Genomic DNA, 15,865 nt, shown 5'->3' on the forward strand with positions numbered 1-15,865 from the left:
TTAATACTTTAAATTAAAATCCAGTCCTCCTGTCTTGTACAATCTGCAAGCCAGTGAACCACAGACTTTCCTACAAACACCTCTCTCTAATTCCTCCATTGCAGGAGCAACCAAGTACACCCAGTGCTACAGGGATGAAGGTCAGTAAAGGAGAGATGTTTTTGTCTCTCATCTTGCAGTTCTCCTAAAATGAAATTCACCCCTTAATTTGGAGGGCAATTTTCCTCCGAGGAAGGTAGGAAAATGATAATAGTTCCCTGCAAAACACTCAACTATTTTAACATGAAAACGCTTGGAGCAGATCTGGGAGGAGGTAGATACCAGCTCTTGTGAACTGTGTGCTCCAAATACTTGAAATGATGCTTAACCTAAAGCTTAGGCATACCCTCACCGGCTTGGGTGGAGCGGCTCTCATACTTCACACTAAGCGTATGCTTAACTGCTCCTCTAGGTCAGGGCCCCAATTAGCACACCAAGATCTAATTTTATTCTCAGTTACAGCTGCATAAGACTATATTAAGCAAATCGGTTTGTACCAGTAAAAAAATTAGATTAAGATTTGGCTCGGGATAGAAAGGGAGAGCACGACACAGAAAGAGGTATCTTGTTGGATGGTGCTGCTTCTGTTACGTATGTTCATACCCTGACAGCTCTTTGTCGTCTTAAAACATCTCTGCTCCAACCTCTTCTCACTCAGACCAGTTTTTCTAATTCCTTCTGCAAAAGCCTCTCAGCAGAAAGTGTTTGCATGCCAGTAAGGTAACGCTGTGCCCAAGGATCCCCCAATTTCTAAAACAAAGCCTGTTAGCTAAAATCTACGCAAACCCATAGGTAAAACACATGTCCACGAGTTAAACCTGCGCCTGTGTCAATGAGCAACCACATGTCAGTGTCGCCGTAATCTCTATTTCTTCAGCCTTCCCTTCTCCATCAAGTCGTTTAGACCCTGATCCTGGTGCTTCGGGCACCAGCTAACGTTACTGAGAGGTAAAGCCCAGTGACTTCAGCTTATCTTAGGTGTGTTCTCACGGTCCCTGTTTAGGGAAACACCCCTTTTAGATGAATTACACTAAATTATCCAGAATTACACTAAATTATCCACTTACAGCTAAATATGTGCTTTGGTGTTTTCCTGAACAAGTTGAACTTAAACATGAACTCAAGATTATGTCTGAGCATCTTCCCCACCCAAGGTGCAACCAGCTTGGAAGATCAGCCCTTAAATCATGTGTCCCCTGGTACAGGCAACTGCCTTCTGCACGCCAGCTTCAAAATGCCTCACGCTGCTGGATCTGCAAACATCAGCTAATGCTAATGCGTTTGGTTTGCCTGTCATTTGCACCTGTAAAAATCAGGGGTAAATCCAGCACAGATCAGTAAGGGGAAGCGAGAGGCCGGCCAGTTCAGTGCTCCCAGCTTTCCTGCTTGTCGGGAGCCGCGGCAGGACGGGAAGATCCCCTCGGCACAGCGAGGCCGCAAGGTTTGGCCAAGGGCCCCAGAAGGCTTGGGGCTGGCTTTGGCCAAGCATCCAGAAGCTGATACGTGCGATGCAATATCAAACAGATCCCGGCGGCTCCCACCGCGGCTGAGAGGGGATGAACGCACGAGTCAAAGCTGACATGTGGTTTACCCCAATCTCTAGCAGCAGCCACTCTGGTTTTTAAAAATACAATTTCATCTGCATACAAGGAAAGTAGGAAAAGGCAGCACGGACAGAGGCACATTTCGAGATGAACAAAGCACAGCTCTTGTTTGAAGCACTGGCAGGAGCCCAGCATCTCTAAGGGGCCAGGCTGAGACTGACTGGGGTCAGTCGTCTGGCTGTCCCTGCCCAGGGAGGACAAGGAGCTTTAAATTTTATTAAATGTGGTTATTTTTTCTGTTAGTGGCTTGCCTTTTTTTTTTTTTTTTTTTTGCAATTGGCGGTAGTGGTTGTGCTATGCAATGTAAGCCAGGGGGTTTGTAGAACTGCTGGTAGGACAGCGTCGATGTGGCAAGCCAAAAGTTTGAAGAAAAATTCATGCATGCAGGCTCCTAAATATGGATCTACATGGTTATTTTCAGCCAGAGTCTTGCACATCCATAGTTCTGGGTTAGAAAACATAAGCCCCAGGTGAAATGCATTTGGAGGCTCTCTGCCATCTGATGTGAAGGAAGACCCCTGTCGCAAAATCATCTGTATGACCTACTTGCTTCTCCCCGCTAAGGAATTGTCCAGGACTCATGTAACAACTTCAAACTCAGGCACATTCCTCGAGCTGTGTGAGGAAGCTTGCACATTGCCTGACCACATTATATCTGCCTCTAGGCAGTGTTATCACTCCTTCCCTTCCATATGCTTAAGCAGAATTTTTACAAAAATAAATGAAATACATATGTACATTATGCAAAGAGTGTTCTTGAGCCGTGCTATATTTGGTTTTGCATGATACGTATCCAGCGTGTAGACCATTGGCACTCGGTTTTTAACTGTTAGAGATAAGCAGAGTCACAGTAAGCTACAAAAGAGTGTAAAATATGCAGGGCCTGATTCTCCGGCTCACGGAGGCCCCTTTACATCACGCTGGCACCGCACTGGCGTCTAAAAGCAAGTGCACATGTGACTGGAATCCACTTTCAGGCCCTTTTATACTGCCAAAAGAGCTTAAAGTTGCCTGAATTCAAATGAGACTCAGATGCTTGTTGTACAAGCCAGTAGCCATCATTAAAAGCTTCGTTAATACTGCTGCCCCTCTGCCCCACCACCACCGGGGTGGGCGGCAGCAGTCACCCCTGGGCACGGGGAGCTGCTGGAGGATCGGGGAGCATCGTCCCTGTCCCCGTCCCCAGGCAGACGGGGCTTTCCCGGGGCCGGGCACGGCGGGACGGGTCTGATGGGTGCCACTGTGGCCAGGGGGATGCGGGGACAGGCGAACGGGGAGCGGGTGGGCAGCCGGGTAAGGGAGGAGTACGTGGGGCCGAGTGCCCCGCTTCTCCCAGCTGGTTCCCTGCCCAAGCTGGGATCTGCATTGCTCGCGTCTCCCTTTTCACGACTGGTTTTTCTCCCTACAAAGAGCCAACACAGAACAAGCTGTATGTACAAGTGCAGGTACACCCGCCCCCGGTGTTAATCATTCAGCGCCAGCCAAAAAGGGAGGGACAGGAGCGCTCTGCTGCCTTCCCGCTTTCCCTACGGCGGCTGCCTCCACCTCGGCCCAGGTTGGATCCAGCCATCCTCCGTGCAGTCTCTGGCTCTGCGTGCCTCGCCCCAGGGCCCAGACGCAGCCGCTTCTGCAGCCAGGAGGGAAACCAGAGCTGCTGGCTCGTGACTGGCGCGCAGATCACCAGTTCATGACTCTCTCCCGCGAAAAAAAGTTCGCTTGCATTTAAAGCGCTGGGGGAAAGGATTTTTTTTTTTTTCTTTTTTTTTCTTTTCCAATCCCCAAAGTCACATGGCCAGACTATTTTAAACATTCCTGGCTATTCCCCCATGCACCAGCTCCCTTGGCTGGCACTGGGGTATTCTCGAAGCTCGGGTAGGAGAGTAAACTCTGCATGTATAATTTATCCATTGTAAAGGATGCAAAAATCTACTGGGAACAGGAGAGGATAAGAAAGAGCGAAGACACTTGTGGATGCCAAGAATTCCAAGTGCCAGACCTTGCTAGCGCTCTTCCAAAATGGAGGGTCCTACACAGCTCCCGTTTAGCTAGAGCTGAGCCTAGCCTTGCCTGCTGTGTTGAGATTTGGCAGGCTGCAGCTCGCCATTGTTGCGAGCTCTCATCCAGGCGGCTGTGCCAAGCCTCCCCTCTGGCTGCAGCCCTTCCAGTGCTGCGTGCTAATCCCCTAGTATCTGCCTCTCCCAGATCCAGCGGGAGCACCCTTCAGAGCTGGGGAGGGAGAGGAGAGAGTCCTCTCTGCAGAGACCCCTCTCCCAACAAGCTTCGTGAAGTCCTATTTGTTCACTGTTACAAATTGCCGCTATCAACATAGCAGAAACATTACAAATAAGCAGGGGGAAACATGAAATTTTGTCCTAATCCTCCCTACTGGACTAACCCGAGGGACCTTTCCAAAGTGGGCAGTGATGCTAAACGCACTGGGCGCAGTCCCACAGCCGCCGAGGCCCTGGGGGAGGGAGCCCGTTGGCCCGAGCAGGGCTCCACTCACCCCGTGCACCAGAGCGGGGCGGCTCGGCACCGGCTCTCTCACGGGGAAAGTGAGGGGTCACACGGTAAAGCCAAACTTCTTGCACTATTTTTAAAGTTTGCATTTTCTCTCATATTAGCCTGCCTGTGTGGTGAAAGCCTGTAGGAGATGTAGGTCACTCGCTCTGCCCAGCTGCCCTTCAGACAGAGAGTCGAAGCAGCGCCGCGGATGCGGCCGGTGAGGGGTGTTTGTCCCAGCACCGCCAGCAAGACCAGGTCAGCAGCACTGCCCTACCGGGCAGCCCCACAGCACTTTAGCCCCTCTCCCCTTCGGCGCCCGCCCACAGGGCCAGCACGGGAGCCAGCTGCCCCTTCCCCTCAGCGGAAGCACTCGGGGCCCTCGAAGTCCTCACGCAGGGCAGGAGCGAAGGAGGCCGCAGCCCCCAGGCACCCACAGAGGGGCCACCCGGCAGCCCCCAGCCCACGGCTGAGATTGGCCCTCCCTGGGGCACACCCTTCGTAGGCATGGGGGGTCCAATGCCACAGTTGTGCAATTGCTGTAATTAGTTATGTGGGTTGTCTTTTTTAACTCCATTCAACACCAGGGTTAAACTGGAGTTTGCAAAACGTGAATTTTGCAAAAGCAAGAATTAAGCTCTGGACGCTGTCCCTGCACCCTGGCTGCCATCCCAAAGAAATCCATGGGGAGGGGATGCAACAACCAAGCTGGCCCCCAGCTGCATCCCAACTCCATCCAGGAGCAAAACTGGGTCCAAGGCACTCAGCCGTCCCGCCCAGCCCTCTGCTCATTCCTGCAGAAGGGCCCTGAGCTTGGCCCTCTTTGCAAGCCCCAACAGGGTCTTGCCTGTGGCATAGGAAAGCACGGGCTTCCCGGCACCTCAAGGCAGAGAGGCAAAGGGCCAGTCATGGGTGCCACACTGTTGCGGTGGCTCCAACACTGTGTGGGGACAACCCACGTTTGGCTACATCAGAGCAGCTTCGGGAGCTGGTGGGGAGCCCCCACGGAGGTGCCCCCTCTGCACCATCGAAGCCCTTGAGCTCAAGTGGGATGGAAATTGCCCATGTGAGTGATTTTCAGAGAAAAATGCTCCTTTTGCGAAAGGAGCGTTAGCTCAGAGCACGCTGTGCCAACCTGCATCCGTAGATGCTTGAAATGATAAGAGCGAACTGCCGCTTGTCCGAGTCCGACCGCAAGGGCAGGTGTTGGCTCCAGGCTGCTCCGAGACGTCGCTGGCTTCCCTCTCGGAGGGGCAGGGGAGCAGCTTGCCCTCCCTGTCCTGGCAGGGGTTAAAACTGCCTTTTCCATCCAATGTGATCACTGCCTCCCTTCAGCAAAGCATCTGTTTTTTCAACCACCACCATCAAGATTTCCCCAGCTAGGTGTGAAGGGGTGCCTTTGGCCACAGTTGTGCTCCATGGGCCTGCCTGTCACCATGTGCCCAGGTGTTTTAGACAACTCACAGAGAGCTGTGCTGCAAACGAAGCTGTGCTGCACCCCCTCACCCCTGCACATGTGGCCCAAGCTGTGCCCCGATGCCTTCGTCCCTGTCACGGTGCTGGTGCCCTTCACCCCATCCCCGGGCCGTGGTGGGATGGCTCCCCTTCACGTGGTGCCAAGGACAGTGGGGGACCTCATGCCCCGAGCACTTCACTGCAGGGCCTCCCTCCAACCTTGCTGCTCTTACCACGCCACTCGGAAAACCTTCCCTCGGGTTTCTGCAGAGTCGCTTCAAAGATTTTACCTTCACGTCCCCAGGTTGCACTTACTGTGGGAGTCAGTATTTCTGGACTGCACATGTCTGTCCTGTCCTTACTGGGGAGGCAAGGCAAGGCAAGGCAAGGCAAGGCAAGAAAATTATTCTTTATTGCCTTATGTCACTTTGATGATCAGAAGTAAATCTATGAAATAAGCAAAGCAGCACCTCTGATGCTAAACTCTGTTGTAACTTGCTTTACTCCAGCTTCCAACAGGACAGAAGAAGGGGCTTAGCAATTAAAAAAAAAACCTTCTCCATAAAGAAAAAACAGACAAAAGCAATCTGAACGTATCAAACAGCCCTCTTGAAGGAAGGCAGTCTGTATCCTTCAGGGAGGGCAAAGCGCTATCACTACACAGCCTGGCTGAACCCTTAATTGCAGGCTGTCAGGTACCATACATCTCCAAACTTTCTGAAGTGCAGGGGGGGTGGTGTGATGGGAGTAGATAACACGCAAATATCACAGGCTGGGCAGAGCAATGGAAAGATCATGTTTAAGTGCTCAGCTCAGCACCAGTATATTTCTGCGTATTCAGGTTGAGAGGCAGCAGTGTGCGGGATGTTAGCAGAGCGAGGCAGTCCTGCAGGAGATACAGTGGGTTCACAGCTAAGGCAAGATAATTTCGTTTAACGGTTAGAAGCCAACCAACCAAACTTAAGTTTCTTCATAGTTTCCATTAATAGCTTATGAGAAATCAAAAAGCTCCAGCAGCCTCTTTAAAGAGAGAAGGAGTAACCAATAAAATTACAAATTAGACCAGTCTAGAGAAATACGCCTTTGCTTGCTGACTCGATGGAAGGCAACTGAGCATCTTCTTGTGCAGAAAACGGATAATGAACGTCATCTTGAGAGATTCTCCCAGATGTTGGCTAAAGTTGAGTCTGTAATGGGAGCTATTGAAATCTCTGTCATAATTGTTTATTATACAAGCTGCACTTCAGAAAAAAAACTGCACTGACAGTCCCATTAATATAATGACTAATGGTAAAAACAGTTAGTGCGCACAGAGAGGGGAACCGCTGTCGAAGAGCAGCCTTTAAATGGTGTGCTGCCCCGGTTTGGTGAGGGCAGCTTCACCTTGTGTAGGGTCAGCTGGTCTGGGGAAATTTCTCCCATTGCAGGGGGTGTGGGTGGGTTTTGTCCAGGCAAGATGGGGAGGAGCGGAACGGACAGCCCTCCAAAGCGGGGACCCCCCGCTGTCACCAGGGACCCCCTTCAGCAAGTCTGTGCAAGCCTGGCTTGAGAGAAAACGCAAAGAAGGATGGGGGGCAGGACTCATCCTGGACAGGGGGGTGAGTTTTTGCGGTAGCCCATCACAGGAGATAGGCCTGGAGACTTTGCGATTGCAGCAGCAGCTGCCAGCAAGATCCTTGGCCAAAGCCCTCACTGCCCTCCGGGGCTCCGCACCACCCCAGAGCCCTGCAGAGCCGGAGCCGATGTGGGGCTGGAAGTCCGAGCATCCTCATCATCGTCATCTTCTTGGGATGCAAATATAGCGTATGTTCATTCCCAAATGCACAAGAGGAATATTTACTGATTGCAAAGCCTTTTTGTATAATGTTTGACTGACAGTTTATAATTTCCATTTAGTGGCACACTGTTATTCAGATTTCATGTGCTACTAATATGCTTTAAAAAAAAAAAACATTAATTGCTTTTAACTATAACTTTGTATAATAGTAAGCCTTTTTTTTTTATTTTACCAATTCTATGCTGTTCCTTGCTTCTAGGCAATATTCATTGCAACCCATTTCCCCTTCTGCTGGTGTATATGCACCCACATAACGCAAACTCTGAGACTCCCAGGCACATCATGATCAATGTGGAAGTGCCAAAGGTTGGAAGGAAACCACAAAGCCCACTTCTCCAGTTGGCCGTTCCTGAAGGCCACTGGTGCACGTGTCCGGTGTCCAGGGAAGACTCCGCAGCGTCTTGCCCCTTACTAGTGGATTTCCAACTCCATTTATATGTGTGTGTAAACATATGTATGTATGCACACTCCACACATAAGCTCACAAACACATATTTCTTTAGAAATTTATACATATAACTTCAGTTAGCTTTATTCCCTTCTGATCAGGTCAGGCATAACCTCTCAAGCCTTTGAGTTTAGAGACTGGGGCATTTAAGAAAATATCTTTCAGCAATAACAATTAACATTTTTCTTGTTCTCTCTCCCAGGTTATTCAGCCCATAATCTCTAGCAACCTAAGCACCAAATGTCACTAATTAGTACTGGGTTTTAATTTTTCTTTTTGCACCAAAAAAAATGAGGTCATGATCATTTTGTACCTAAGCAACCGCCAACTTTTATTTCCATGATTAATTTCTCCATCTCTCAAGTTGGCATCTGATGCAGGACCCCTCTGGGACAGCAGCAGGGCCGCCTGAGTTAGGAGATGGCCTTTTCCAATGCTGAGACCGCCCGCCTCCACCACGGGCACGGCAGGAGAGGACCTCCTGCGGAGGCTTCCCCCGCGCTTGCGGTTGCGCTCAGCCATGGCCATGCCGAGTGGGTTCAGCAATGCCTGTGGGGCTGCCGGAGGTCACCTGGTTTGCGAGGCAGCTGCCGTGTCCAGTCCCGGGACCCTCCATGCCCTCGCCGGTGGGGCAATCTGTCCCCAAGGATTTTTGTGGGAAGTGTTTGCTGCCTTCCTCCCACTCCCCCCAGCACGGTTGCCTCCCTCGCTGTGCTCCAAGCGAGGAGGGAGACTCCTCTCCCCTTTCATCCCTCGGCCACAAATATCTGGCGGCGGCTGGGCAGCTGGCAGGCACCGGACCGACACCTGCATGCCAGATCTGTCCAGCTGTGCCTGTGACACACCATCCATCTGCGGCACTTCTCACGTGCTGCTGCCAGTTGCTTTCCCCGGGGCCAGCTGGGAAAGGAGCAGGGGCCAGTGGGAGGGAGGGAGCCACGGTGAAATTTTCAAACAACGCTTTGCCTTCTAATTGATTTTTTCCTGTCACCTACTCACACGGGGCAGGCTCACAGCTAATGCGACCCGAGAGTGCACAGGCCGATGGGCCAGGCGGTGCTTGGCCACTCGCTCCAGGGCCTGGGGCTGTGCCGCGGTGCCAGGGCATCCCTGGTAGCTCCTTCCAGGCTAGTGAGGGCTTCCCGCACTGATAATATGGCCGAGACCCTCGGTGGTGGCTACCTGCCGCTTTGCGTGGCCCAGGCACTCGAGGGATTTGCTGTGCGTTTTGTTTTCCACGCTTTGCCCTGCTTTATACCCAGGACAGTCAATGCCAGCAGCAAAACTCCCCCCGACTTTGCATGGAGCGGGGCTGGGCTCTGGGCGGGCAGCAGGGGGAGAAGCAGACCATAGCTCTTCTGAATTAATTTTGGAGTATCTATCCCACTAGCTGGAAACTGAGACCTACGTGATTTTCCTCATCTTCAAAGTCTCCATCCGTGACAACAGCTTAGCAGGAAATGAAACAGCATTTGAGCAGGAGTGTGCTCTTGGGGAGTTGGTGGAAAAACTTTTTGTGACGTGGTTGAAGGCATAAGGGAACCACCTCAACTGCTCTTCTCCACTTGCTAGCCATCGCCCCAGAGGCTCCTCAGCAGCTCTGAGCGTGCCGCCCCAGGCTGTCCAGCACCGCTTCTGCGTGCCCTGCCATGCCAGATGAAAAACAAGGCAAGGGTTTGAAAGACCTGACTGAAAAAGAAACTTAAAAAAAAAAACCCTAAAGAAATACCAGCCAGGGAAGGGGTTGACCTTGGTTAGCGTGAGCCATTGCACGCCCAGAGTGAGGCCCGACCTCTGGCAAAGGCAGCCAACTCCCCTGCACTTGGGGGTCCCCAACCCACCGCCCAGCATGCACGGGGCCACTCTCTCAGCACGTGGCTCCCCGGGTGGCCACTCTCTGAACGTGCACCTCTCGCTTGGGCACATGTCCAGGCGGCCACAAAGGGCCCCGCGGAGAAAGGAGGACACTCCCAGAAAAGTGCAAGATGCAAATACCTTGGTGGGAGCCTGGGCGAGCAGTCACAGCACATACTGGCAGTGTCGTTGTGGCCTTGCTTAACCCTGCTTGGAGCAAGGCTGGATGGTAATTAAAGGAACGCCGGGTGCCAGTGAAGCTGGCAGTGTTGCTGCTGCTGCATCTGCATTAGTTCAGTGGCGGAAGATTTCATAAAGAAAACAACCTCGGCTGTTTCACTGCATTTGCCGCAGCAGAGGGGTTCACCTATCACTGCCACAACCCACCGCCCCACCACTCGCCACACGCCGGGGCACAGGAAGGCATCTGCAGGCACGAGGTCCCTGGGAAGGATGGCTGGGAGCAGCCAGAGCAGCACCTATGAAGCTGTTTCTCCCCTAAAGGGAACCCTCACGTCCCCGATGCTTTTCCACAAACTATCCATTGCCCAAAAAAACTGCACCCTGATTCTGCTTTTGCTTTGCAATCAAATGGCAGGAAAACTCCTCCTCCTACCACCCCTGCCCTGAATGGAAAAATTCCTTCCCCCGTGTTCTCCACTGTGCTTCCCAAATGACCTTTGCTTTTTTCCTTTTCTTTAAATACTTGCCCCAGTTGTCTCGTGTGGGTCAAACGTGCGCCCGCTGGCACCCATGTCATCACACTCCCAGCTCAGCGCATCCTTCTCCTCATCGTCATGCAGAGCGTAATTTTCACCTGTTATTGAAAATTCAATATTGGGAGATTTTAATTCCAAAGATTTTGATTTTTCAATAAAAAAGTGAAAATTAATCTCGGCGGGATTGCAGCAGAAATATTGCAAATGAGCTGGTCATGTAAGGGAGGGAGGGAAGGAAAACAAGGAGGAAGAGAAGGTCAGAGCAAAGGAGAGGAATACACAGAGACGGCCCTTCCAGGAAAGGGTTTAAATAATTCAGGTGAAAAATATGACTGGTGGCAGAGATGTAGTTTTTTGGGCTGCCCTGCACAATCCAACAGAAAATAGTGCTGCTCACTCACTGCCCTGTCAGTTGGCTGGACTGTATCCCACTGCTGCAGCATCCCTGATCACCCTGTTTACTTCAGTGCTCATGTGCCAACAGCTCAGTTTAGGCCACCCGTGTATCAGGACCCCCCCCAGATTTCGTAGTCGTTCTATAACATGTCTATAAATCCTTGTCAATGCCATCCTTATTAAATCGAATGGGACTTTTCCCTCAGGGTTAATTGCATTGGTTAAAACAACGGAAAAGTGGTGTTTAAAAAAAAGAGTCCAATAACCAAAGTTAAATATGGGCCTGTTTTCCCTATTATTTCTAATAAAATAGCCTATATGAAATACTAATGGATTGCTTTTTGGTCTTCTGTGTAGCTGGAAATCTCACTGGATGAAGGGCATGGTGCTAGTCCTTTGTTAGCCATGAGGACGTGTTATTTTGTCTCCTAGATCTAGTGCTTTACTGGAGACCAGTCTTCCACCCATATCAAAATCTGAAGTCTCTCAGCTTTGCGTGGACAAGCAGCCATCAGCTTACACACAGCAAGGTTAAAACACGGCTGCCCATCTTTTGCCTCCCCCTGTTGCAGATCCCTGTTTCTGATAGCTCTGCACAACCCTGTCCTTCCACCCAGACACCCACCCACCCCTCCATCCCTCCACCCATCCCTTCATCCGTCGCTCCGTGCTATCACTCCGCAGAGTCACCTGGGCAGCGGCTCCCGCGGGTGCCTCCCCCGGGCTCACATCCAAGCTCGTTCTCTGCTGCTTGCAGATTCTTTCTGCATAACATCTCTGAGATATGGCCTTCCTTACCCATCTGTACAGCTAAAACTCTTGTCAAGACTCTCAGCATTTCACATCTCAATTACTGTAAAATCCTTCTCCCTGCTTGGCAAATGCAGCCTCATCCAGCGCATCCTACTTCATCTCCCTGCCCAGCCACTACCGTACCCGCCAACCACAGCTTAAAATCATTTATGCTCCAAAGGATCACACACAAACACCTCCTGGGAGTTATTTTTCTCACTGGCGATCACAAAACAATGGTGAAGGTACAGACTCCCACCTGGATGCAATTTTACAGGTGCAGCCCTCGACATGAGGAACGGCGAGCCGGAGCTGACTTACACATCTCGCCATCTTGTTGAGATAAAATAATGCAGCTGGGGGCCAAACTCGGCCGTGAAGTATTGCTGCCTTTCGTTTGCCCCAGCAATGCTGCGAGGGCACCGGCTCTGGCTCAGAAACCTCAGTCCCTCACCCGCCCGCGGTGGCTCGTCCTCATGAGCATGCGGCATCCCCCAACGCTGATCTGTCTCCAACCGGACACGAGCTTACTCCTTTTGCTGAGCAGAAGCCGGCCGTTGCACCAGCCCCGTCGCCGTACTGATGTGTTTAATACTTACAAACCTTTTCCTCTTGCTCGGTACATGCTCATCTTTTCCTCCCTCATCCTCTCTTTCCGTAGCTGCTTTTCTTCTTCCTTTCCCTCCTGCTGCTTCTCTCTTCCCCTTCATCTCCCCTCCACCCTGTGAGGAAGCCTGTAGCTGGCTCCCACATTTCTCTCCTATTTATTCTCAGGTTTGCGCAGCTTTTACTTGTTGTTTTCCATTATGAAGATGACAGCAAACTGAGAGTTTAAACAAATTTGGCTTTAGGTGCTTTAATGAAAAATTAACGGGTTTAATACTGGCTTCACCATCAAAAGAAGAACGTTAATGTTTAATATTTAAACAATACGTCTTCACAATAATTCCACCACATTTCACATAGAGAACCCACAGTAAACGCCTAGCGTAAGGCAATAAAAAAAACCCAAACTGTAACACTATTTACTATTTTAACCCTTCACTGACTGTCTTCCCCAGTTTACACAATGTTCTTTTACAAAGAGAACCGAGACATTTTTTAATGACATTTCCCCTGTCCTCTGCCACTGCAAAAGGTAAGAATATTAGCTTTCAGATCGTAGTCCTGGCTCCTTAAGCCAGGGATATGAAAATGTGATGAAAACGAGTTGCCCTTTAAATGTATCTTTAGAAAAGAAAAATGCAACATCTCACTGAAGAATGATTGAGTTGACATTTCATCTTCAGCGCATGCCGTCCAGGTACAGGTCTCAAATAAAAGCTTCAAATGATAAAGAGTGCCTCCAGCATCCATAACTTTGTGACGTCTCCCCTGATTACTGTACTAAAGGGATTTCTTGCCTTAAAATTGAACTATGCCTTTTGGTGTGGGCAGAGCATCACCCCGCCCGGGTCCGGACTCCCCGCGCCCAGGAGCACCCTCTCTGGAAAGCGCAAATCCATCATGAGTGCCAAGGCTTTGGGGCAGATGTTGATGGTGACACTTGGCCTCGGGAAGAGCTGTGGGCTTGTTCTCTCACCATTTTCATTTTGGCCGATGGCCAAGACTTCTGTATGCTCATTATTTACGAATATCCTTTTGAGTACGCAATGCTGATACACTCACTGATGCAGCACAAACAACTTGAAAAGAAAACACCTCACCAAGGAGGAAACATCGATTACCTTGTATTGCCTCGATTGGCTTCAAGATCCTTTTGCACGTGAGATGAGAATGATTTCTTAAACTGAGAGAGTTTAATTGGAGAAAGGATTCTCACTTCAGTAAATCTCCGTCTATAAAAAAGCATGATCCAGCTGGATAGCAAGAAAACAAATCACATGCACTGCAATACAGAAGAAAGAAACTACACTGCTTCCAGATGCATATTACAGGAAAATAATTAAATAGCAGCCCTGGAAGGAGACATCACGGTTGAAGTAGATAAGTAAGAAAGCTCTGTTGATGTGAACCCAGAAATAAAGCAGAGGAGGAAAGCACTTAAACGTAAAAAGTCATCAAAGAAGTTCTGTGTCTGCCTTGATCGTGCTTCCAGAAGGTTTCTGGGTCATCTGTCCATGCAGTTTTCCTGCTTTCGAATCTAAATTCTGCAACACAACAACTACTAGACATGAAGAGATGGACAGTCGAAACAAGATGCAGACAAGGCTTCTCAGGCCAAGACAAGAAACATCTCCTGAAAATTCTGATTAAAATTTCTCAGTGCACTTTATGTGGCACACATAAGCAGGTAAATATACCAAAGCACTGGAATGAGACTTCCTCAGCCTTCGAGCTGGGACCCCTGCATGCGCTAACTCCCCCGCTATTCCATACGCCATGGGGTCATGCATTAGGATGTTTTGATTCCCTCGGTAAAAGATGCTATTAAGATCAAGGGTGTTCTTTTAAGAGCTACCATTTCCAGTCAGTCGTGGAGTATGTATGCTGAAGGTTAATGTTGATTTTAATCGGCGGTCTTCCTGGAGCAGCTCGGAGAACTGTTTGTAAGAAACCTAATCGCTGCCAGGTGTCACTCCCAAAGTCCTGATGTCCCCACACAGCCGGAGCCTTCTTACTGACGGCTACCATGCACCCTCAGTCCCATGAGACTGCAAGCGGTCTAATCAAATGGCTTGATGAGCACCAAGTTATATAGCCAATATCCTCCAGTCCTGTTCTTTGCAACGTTATCCTTTACCCAACGGCCTTCTTGGTTTTGCAGCCTCCTGTGATACCCTTAAGTTTTCCACAAACTGGGTGTACTTCTTCCTGCAAATTATTGTGCACTCGGCTCACAGCGGAGCAGGTTTTCCTCCCCACAGCCAGGCTGATGGGCTGAGGAAGAACACCGCTCGGATAGCAATCAAGTGGAGAACACACCATCTTTTTAATTATTCAAATAATTCAAATCACAAGTAAAATGAACATATTTTTCAAGGGGAACCAGTGACACACAAGCCCTGTCTGTGTTATGGCTAATTCCACTTTCCTTGGCTATTGTTTCCTCCCCTGGCAATCGCTGCCCCATCTGAGAGGTCTTTGGCGAGAGGAAAGCCTCGTATCGGGGACCTCAGAAGGGCAATGTGGGGACACGTCGTGATGCTCCAGAAACTTGCTTCCATGCTGAATGGCAGTTTTGTAACGGGTTCAGATTCTCGCCGGTCTGAATCACATTCAGCAGCAGTGTTACAAGTGCAAGATAAAGCCTTTTAACTCAGCTTTCTCACTTGTTTCCAGAAATTTTCACTGGTGGCAAGTACTAGGAGAGGGAGATGCTGCTTCCCTGCAGGGGCAGGTGATACCTGCTAGTTTAGGATGGTTTCCATTAGCATACAGGGCCAGGAAAATGTCAAACTAGAAAGGAGGAGAGGAATGGCCTCAGATGCACTCACTGAACTACTCCGGTAGGAAAAGCATTTACTTCATTCAGTTGCTTGTCACAGCTTTTTTGTGTTGGTGCCATACACAAATAGGCACTCAGAGCCAATTTTGCACACTCTCGCAGGCCCTCCGCCTTGGGTGCAGGAACGTGGCCTTGGTGTCAGTGTGCGATGCGAATAAACAGTGTTTAATCCAAGAACTTTTTCCTGTGTTGTAAGTTTGCAAAGAGCTTCACATGAAAGCCCACATTGTTTTGAAGTGCTAGACATTTTCCTGCTCTAAAGTTTCTAACAGGGAACTTCTGCTGGGTTTTGGATTCAGGTCTTGTCGGTTCCCTGGCTGCCAAAATGACTTTTGTGAGGCAGATAAAACTTGGAATAGATCTGGTTCAACCTTTGCAGCCAGCTCCTACGCCTATGAAGTTTCTGAAACAAAACCCAGAGTCTCTGGGGGAAGGAAAAAAAAAAAACCCCTCCCGCACTCCCGATTGTCGTTCGGTTCTCAGTCAGGTTTTATAGTTTGGGCTCACCACAGCCCTAAAATCAGCCAGCGAAGTGAAATCCCCTTTTAAACCGGTCATTGCTTTAATTCTTTTTCCCTTTTAAGGTGCAAGCACCTCGGAGCGCTGGTGTGGCGTGTGCATGGCGGGCCGCGAACAAAGAAACAAAGCGGATGGCCAGGAAATCGGGGCGATGTGCAGTCGCTCCCCATTGACCTGAGGTTTCAGCAGACCTCTTTATTCATTCAGGCACAGGAAATTTGCATGTGCCGCTGAGAACCCGGCTGAAAATTT

The sequence above is a fragment of the Aptenodytes patagonicus genome, chromosome 3 (genome assembly GCF_965638725.1).
Source record: "Aptenodytes patagonicus chromosome 3, bAptPat1.pri.cur, whole genome shotgun sequence".
Taxonomy (NCBI): domain Eukaryota; kingdom Metazoa; phylum Chordata; class Aves; order Sphenisciformes; family Spheniscidae; genus Aptenodytes; species Aptenodytes patagonicus.